This window comes from Psammomys obesus, unplaced genomic scaffold (genome assembly GCF_907164565.1).
Source record: "Psammomys obesus unplaced genomic scaffold, mPsaObe1.curated_primary_1811, whole genome shotgun sequence".
In the NCBI taxonomy this organism is placed as follows: Eukaryota; Metazoa; Chordata; class Mammalia; order Rodentia; family Muridae; genus Psammomys; species Psammomys obesus.
Window position 1 is genome coordinate 231064 of NW_026589980.1, and position 6513 is coordinate 237576.

Below are 6513 nucleotides of genomic sequence, written 5' to 3' on the forward strand. Positions count from 1 at the left end.
AACTCGTGTTATGTAAATATATCTTTGCTTTAATCCCAAGTGTGGGATTTTAGTTGAGCTATAGTTCGTCCACAGCTGTTAATTGTCTTGTGCGGGGCGTGGCTTTTCGCCAGGGGGTAGCAGGCTTCCATGTCTGGCAGGGAGAAGGGTGTGGTCTAGGGCTATGAGAGTATAAATGGGAGAGCAGAGGAAGAGAAGGGGTGGCATGCCGTGTTGGTGTGGGCGTGTAGCAGTTTGGAGAGACCAGAGATGGTGGTGTGGTGGTTTGGAGCAGACAGACGGAGAGAAACGTGTGGGGCGCAGGGGCTAAGGAGCCTGCCGGCTGCATCTGCTGTTGACTGAGATTGGTATAGAGCCTTAAAAGAACCCCTTGACTCTAAAAAGCCCGAGAGGTAACGGGTCTGGGCCCCCTCTCCCCATTTTCTCTCCTACGTAGGGTTGGGAGGTTGGAAAGGAGGTTGAGGCCTAAAAACCCAAATAAAGTAGAGTTTTTAAAAAGACTATTTTAAATGAATATATTTAAAAATATATTCATATATTTGAGTGCTTGGTCCCCAGTTTGTGGACCTGTTTAGGAAGGAGTAGGAGAAGTGACTTTGTCAGAAGAGGGAGGTCTGTCACTGGGAGAGGGCTTTGAGGTTTCCAAAAACCCCCACCCCTAGTGTGGCTCTCCTCTTTGAGGGTGCCGATCAATAGTGAATTCTCAGCTATTTTTTCACTCTACTATTATGAACGCACCCTCTGCAACCGCAAGCCAAATTAAATGCTTTCTGTTATAAGTTACCTTGATCATGCTGTTTCATTACAGTAGTAGAAAACTGACTAAGACACTGCATTTGTCTTTTCTTCGCTCTCTGGATGCTCCAGTTAGGTAAAGTCCCTGAGATCACGTAAGCATTTGATGCCTAGTTTGATCCCCAGAACCCACATGACAAAGCTGGGCATGGTGGCATGTACTCTAATGCCAGCACTGGGGAGATGGAGGCGGGCAGCTCCCTCAGGCTCACTGACTAGCCAGCCTAGCCTACTTGGTGAGGTCCAGGCCAATAAGAGATCCTGTAGCAACAACAAAAAGTGAATGACACCTGAAAAACTGTATCTGAGGTTGTCCTGTGGCCTTCACATTCATATGTGATAGATCCTTGCCCAGTGTAGACACACACACCTTAAAAGGAAGAAGAAAAATTTCAATTTAAATGCGAAAAGTAAAATAAAAAACTTGAATTGGAAGAACTTACAATTCTGGGCCTATGGCATTCAGTGACACAGTTCTAAATCACTCCCAACTTTCTCTGAGATTTTAGGGAGCTTGGTACTCTGAGATTTAGGATTAGAGAAAAGAATGGATTTTAAGCACTTAGCCTTAGTAACCAAAATGATGATGATGATGGAACACTATGGGCACATAGACTTAAATTAATAATAATTTCCAAAATAATATAGTATTAATCAAAGTAATGATAACAAAGAGTAGGGGGCACCTGGATTTGAACCAGGGACCTCTTGATCTGCAGTCAAATGCTCTACCCCTGAGCTATACCCCCTGATGGTGATTAGAATATGAGTAATGCCTTATACCTGTGTAACCATGCCCAACATGCCTATAAAATGTTGCTGTGGGTAATTCATTCAACTGCAGCTCCTAGAAACCACCAAGCTTGCCTCACTATAAAATTACTTCCGTGATATAACACAAGCAACAGTCTTCTCTCCCAAACACTTTCTTGTACTTTCTGGGACAGGATCGGTACTGCCATTGTTGGCTGAAAGGGTCCACAGAATCAGTCATTTGTGCCTCTCATAGCAGGCATCTGGCAACAGAAAGTCAAAACTAACATGCTTTCAGGCACACATGGAATTAGGAACTACGTTCATTCCTCCTGACTGGGTTTCGGACCCTTTAATAAACCATCTCATATCTTCCCCTCACCTCAGTCTTTCATTAGTTCAGCTAGTGCCAAGACCATACTAGGAGCTCTGCGAGTAGATCTACACACTCTTTAGGTGCTAGAGGGATTGGAACGCAGATCTGAGAGGGGAGGAACATCCTTCGAAACTCAAGGATCTCAGGGTTGGCTAATGGGGACTTTGAGGATTTGAACAGGTGCTGAACTGCACCTCTGGGGCCAGTCCCTAGATTCTGTGTTCTAGAAATCGTCTAGGGAGTGTCTACAGACATCACCTGAGATTAGGAAGAACTCCTGCCATGGATCTAGATTCGTTGGAGGAAGAATCTGCAGGAAGAAGTGGGTCCTGCAAATGGAAGAAGAGTCCAGCTCAGGCATCTTGCCCTAACACCCAGTGCTGGCACAGAGGGGCCAGGGTTTAAGCAAGGACCTTGCCCCATGCTCTGAAACTAAGCTGGTGGCTCCTGATTTTCACTGCATGAGGGTACCAGAAACTGAGGCTCAGGGAGTAGGCCTAGTGGGAGAGGGGAGCATTCCAGTGAGGTAGGTCAGTACTAAAGGGAGATGCTGGCAAGGTGCCAGCTCTGCATCTGCAGGCAGCGCTCAGGTAGTGCCTGACTGTGTGACCACGGAGATTTGAGAGCTAAGGGTAGGCTGGACTTACTCCAGGGGTGTGACTGGGGACCTGGGGCAGCCACACTGCCAGCACAGACACAAATCCACTTCAGATGTGTGCCAGACTGGGATCTGGACTTTTATGTCCTTGGTCACTATAAATGTGAAATCAACATGGAGTGCTGCAGGCAGGAACCCCTTGCCCGAAGCTCTGCTTATGGATGGAACAGGCATGCTCTGTGCCAAAGTGACTCAGGTCTCCAGACTAAAGTTTTTTTTTGTGGGGAGCCTCCAGAAGGGAGCTTCAACCTATTCACACTCTGATTTTGGCTCAGTAACACAAATTCTGAATATCAGTCCTCAAGGCCTATAAGAAGATAGATTTTATTTCCTTTAAGCTATTAGTTTTAAATGGATTGTTGCATTCTTACTGGCAAACTTTGAAGTCCTGATGGTCTGACTTTGGAGGACAAAGTTTCTCAGTAAATAGTTTCTCAAAGAAAGGGTTTGTTTTGACTTCTTTGTCTGGAGCCTGGGGATGTCTTTGGGAGAAATAGCCTTCCATGGTAACTTCACAGTTTGATTTCTGCCTGTTGGTAATCTGAAGTGATCTTCAGTTTTACCCCCAAGTTGATTGTTACTGTTACTGCCTCCTTCTGTGGAATAACAACAAACACCAGAAGGTAAATAAGGTGGCTGTGACTTTGAACCAGGGACCTCTTGACCAGCAGCTATATGCTGCCCTAGACTCCAACCCCAGCAGTGATTTAAACATACAGTAATTGGCACTTTTAACTCTTGGCAGCACATCCAAGACTCCAGTAACTCATAGCTACTTCCGTGTGACCAAGGAGGCATCAAGAGTGGGTTAAGTTGTATGTTGAATCTGTGTAGAATAAAGCCCTATTCCTGGAGAATGTGACCTAGTTAGAAGTAGGGTCGCTCAGTTATAGTCATGTTGAGTCAGGCTAGAGTACAATAGCTTTGATCCAATAGGATGTGTGTCTGTATAGGAAGAAGAGAGAAGATACACTCAGAAAAGAAGACTGTAGGGATAGAGACAGAGATGGGAGTGGTGTGTCTACAAGAGAAGGTGGGCCAAAGATTGCCAGCAACCAGATGAAAGGCCCTGTCAATCAATGGGTTGATTCTAAACTGTTAGCTTTCAGGGCTATGAAATATTAAGTTCCTTAATAGTCACCCAATTTGCGATGACCTCTGATCACAGCTCTGAGAAGCCAGTTCAGCTTCCAATTAGGTGACATAGCCTCTGGTCCTATCAGACTTCCCCTATCTGATCCTCATCTCCCCAGGCTTGGGTGAAGCCCCAGCCAGAAGAAGACCTATCTCTACAGTCATTGGAGACTTTGACAATCAACTAAGTTTCTTGTCTTACCAAAAAATAAAGCAGAGCCTCTTACCACACTCTTCTTTACCCTTCAGCCTGGATGCAGGGTCCACATCTCAGACTCTTTAAATTTTTATTTTTATTGTTTTAGGAAGAAGGAGATTATAAGATGTTATCTCCAGGAACTAGAAGAGGAATCGAGCTCTAAGGAAATAAAATAAACCCCACACAGCTAGGACAAAGCACTTCTGCAGATGGGAGGTTACTGTGAGGTGCAGAGTTGCTGGTTTCAAAGTGGGCCATAGGGAGGGAGTGTGGTGTGAAATAAGAATGTAGGTTCGGGGTCAAAGCTGAGTGAGCTCTTACAAACAACAGCTTGTGTCATTGAACTGGCATTTTTGAACATGATTTCAAATGAGCCTGATTTACTGGGCTGTGGTGGGAATTATGCGGGAAATTATAGTTGAGGCGGCTAGTCAAATACTTGGAACCTAGTATTGCCCTGTAGGAGCCACTTTCCACCAGTTTCCCTTCCATGTGCCTATAGAAAAGCGAAAAGCATTGTGGTTTTTTTCCTCATAGGTAAGGACACCCACAGTTGTTTTTTTTTTTTTTTTCCCTTTTCTCCCCTCCTCTTTCATCTCACTCTTCCCTTCCAGGGAAGCAGGGCCTGATTTTGTCTTCTGTTTCAGAAGATGAGAGAGAGATAAAGGGTTTGCCTTATTTGTTTCCCTACTCTCCAGATATCTACTGTGCACCTGTCATCACAGCCCAGGGAAAGTGCTGAGGACTTTGTTATGTGGCTCTTTTTGTTTCTATTCCATGCATATGCTGGCCTAGGATGTCTGGGTTATTCCCAGTACACTAGGTCTGTGGTTTCCTTGGGTAAACTATTTCTAGCTTCTGTCACCAGACATCAAGCAACCAGGTGTGGAATGTGCCAGGTAACCCCTCTAGACAGTGGAATTAATGAGATCTGTGGACAGCCATGTGCTTTTAAAAAATAGATTTATTTACTTAATTTTATGTCTTTGAATGCTTTGCCAGCATGTATGTATATATGTGCAGTACATTTATGCTTGGTCAGAAAAGGGTGCTGGCTCTCCAGTGAACTGCTATGTAGGTGCTGGGAACTGAGCAGAGCGACACATGCTCTTAATCCCTGAGCTGTCTCTCCAGGACCAACTGTGATTTTTAATCGCTGTATTCCAGGATGTAAATTTTACCTAAAAACTCTGAAACTCTCTTCCTATAGTCTCTAAAACAAACAAAGCAATACAGAGATTAAAAAATGAGATGTTACAGGACAAAGAAGATAGAAAAGTTAGCCAATTTTTCAACATTATGATTAAGTATAATATATGAAATGCCAACTTAAAAGACAAATAAGCTGCTGGATTAAAAATAAAGTCAGTCAGCTAGGTATTTTCTGTTCCTGAGAGATAAATCTAAACACAAGAATACAAATATGGTAAGAAAAAGAAGGACAGGAGAAAAAAAATAACTTCCAAGATAAGTACAAACTAAAGCAATTTATGGCCTGTATTTCAGGAGATATTTAAAAGAATTCTACATAGAAGTGAGGAAGAAAGACACTGGCAAACATTAAAGGTCAAGAAAGAAATTTGGTAAGAATGACTAGAAACAAGAATGAATTAGGAATGAATCAAACAGGTTCTATTCAGTAAATTAGGAAACTCTTTCACTAAACAAGGGGTAAACAAACAAACAAGTCAACAAACAGTGCTTGTCTCAACCAAGAAAATAATCCAACAAAATTTCAGGAGTCATAATGTTCAGTGGAAATTCTAAATGTAAATGATCTTAAGTCTCCTCCAGTTTAAAAACTGCAGACTAGCTAACTGGATTAAGAAACAAAAACAAAAACAAAAAACAAAACAAAACAAACAAAAAAACAAAAAAACAGAGTCAACTGGGTTTTAGTCTGCAGGAAACACACCTCACCAGCAAAGACCAGACAGATTGAAAGTGGAAGGACAGAAAATGATATACCAAGCAAGTGAAAATAAAAAGCACCCAGAATACATATATTTAAGCTAAAACAGTGGAAGAGATGAAGAAGCATTGTATACTAAGAAAAACAACCCACCACATAGATATATACACCAGACCTGGAGGCCCTGATTTCATAAAACTTAACACTACGTGGCACAAAGAGTCAGATCGGTTGAGATACAATAGTGAGTAGCTCCAGCACCCACTATCTTTGAAAGATATGTCATCCAGATTGAGAAGATTAAGAAAGCACCTTTAATGCAGCGACACATGCCTCAAACCACCGGGCACATAGTTTCAGCACTCTTGTCATCTCAGGCGTTACAGGAAGAAGTGATGTCTTACACTTCTGGAGAATAATGCTATTTTAAAACAGTGCCTTCTCTGAGCCTGTGATTCACCCACTCCAGAAAAGTGGCTCCTGTATTCATCTCACAAACTAACTACTTGTTCAAGTGACAAGATCTATTTCTGGATCAACCCAAACTAGGACACCAGATTAAGGGAGAAAATCACATAATTTTAAAACAGAAGAAGAGTGAATATATGTCCATGGTTCCAAATGTTTTTGGCCAATTAGGACATGTGTGCTCTGGGGACTCTTTAAAATAAAATAAATCCTATTAA

The 6513-nt window shown here is 42.6% G+C and overlaps 1 non-coding gene across 1 annotated transcript; it reads right to left on the reverse strand.

Moving 5' to 3' along the window:
- Positions 1-1472: 1472 nt before the first annotated feature.
- Positions 1473-1544, reverse strand: Trnac-gca (transfer RNA cysteine (anticodon GCA)). Its single transcript has one exon. It is a non-coding gene; the product is annotated as a tRNA-Cys (tRNA).
- Between the last annotated feature and the right edge of the window lie 4969 nt (positions 1545-6513).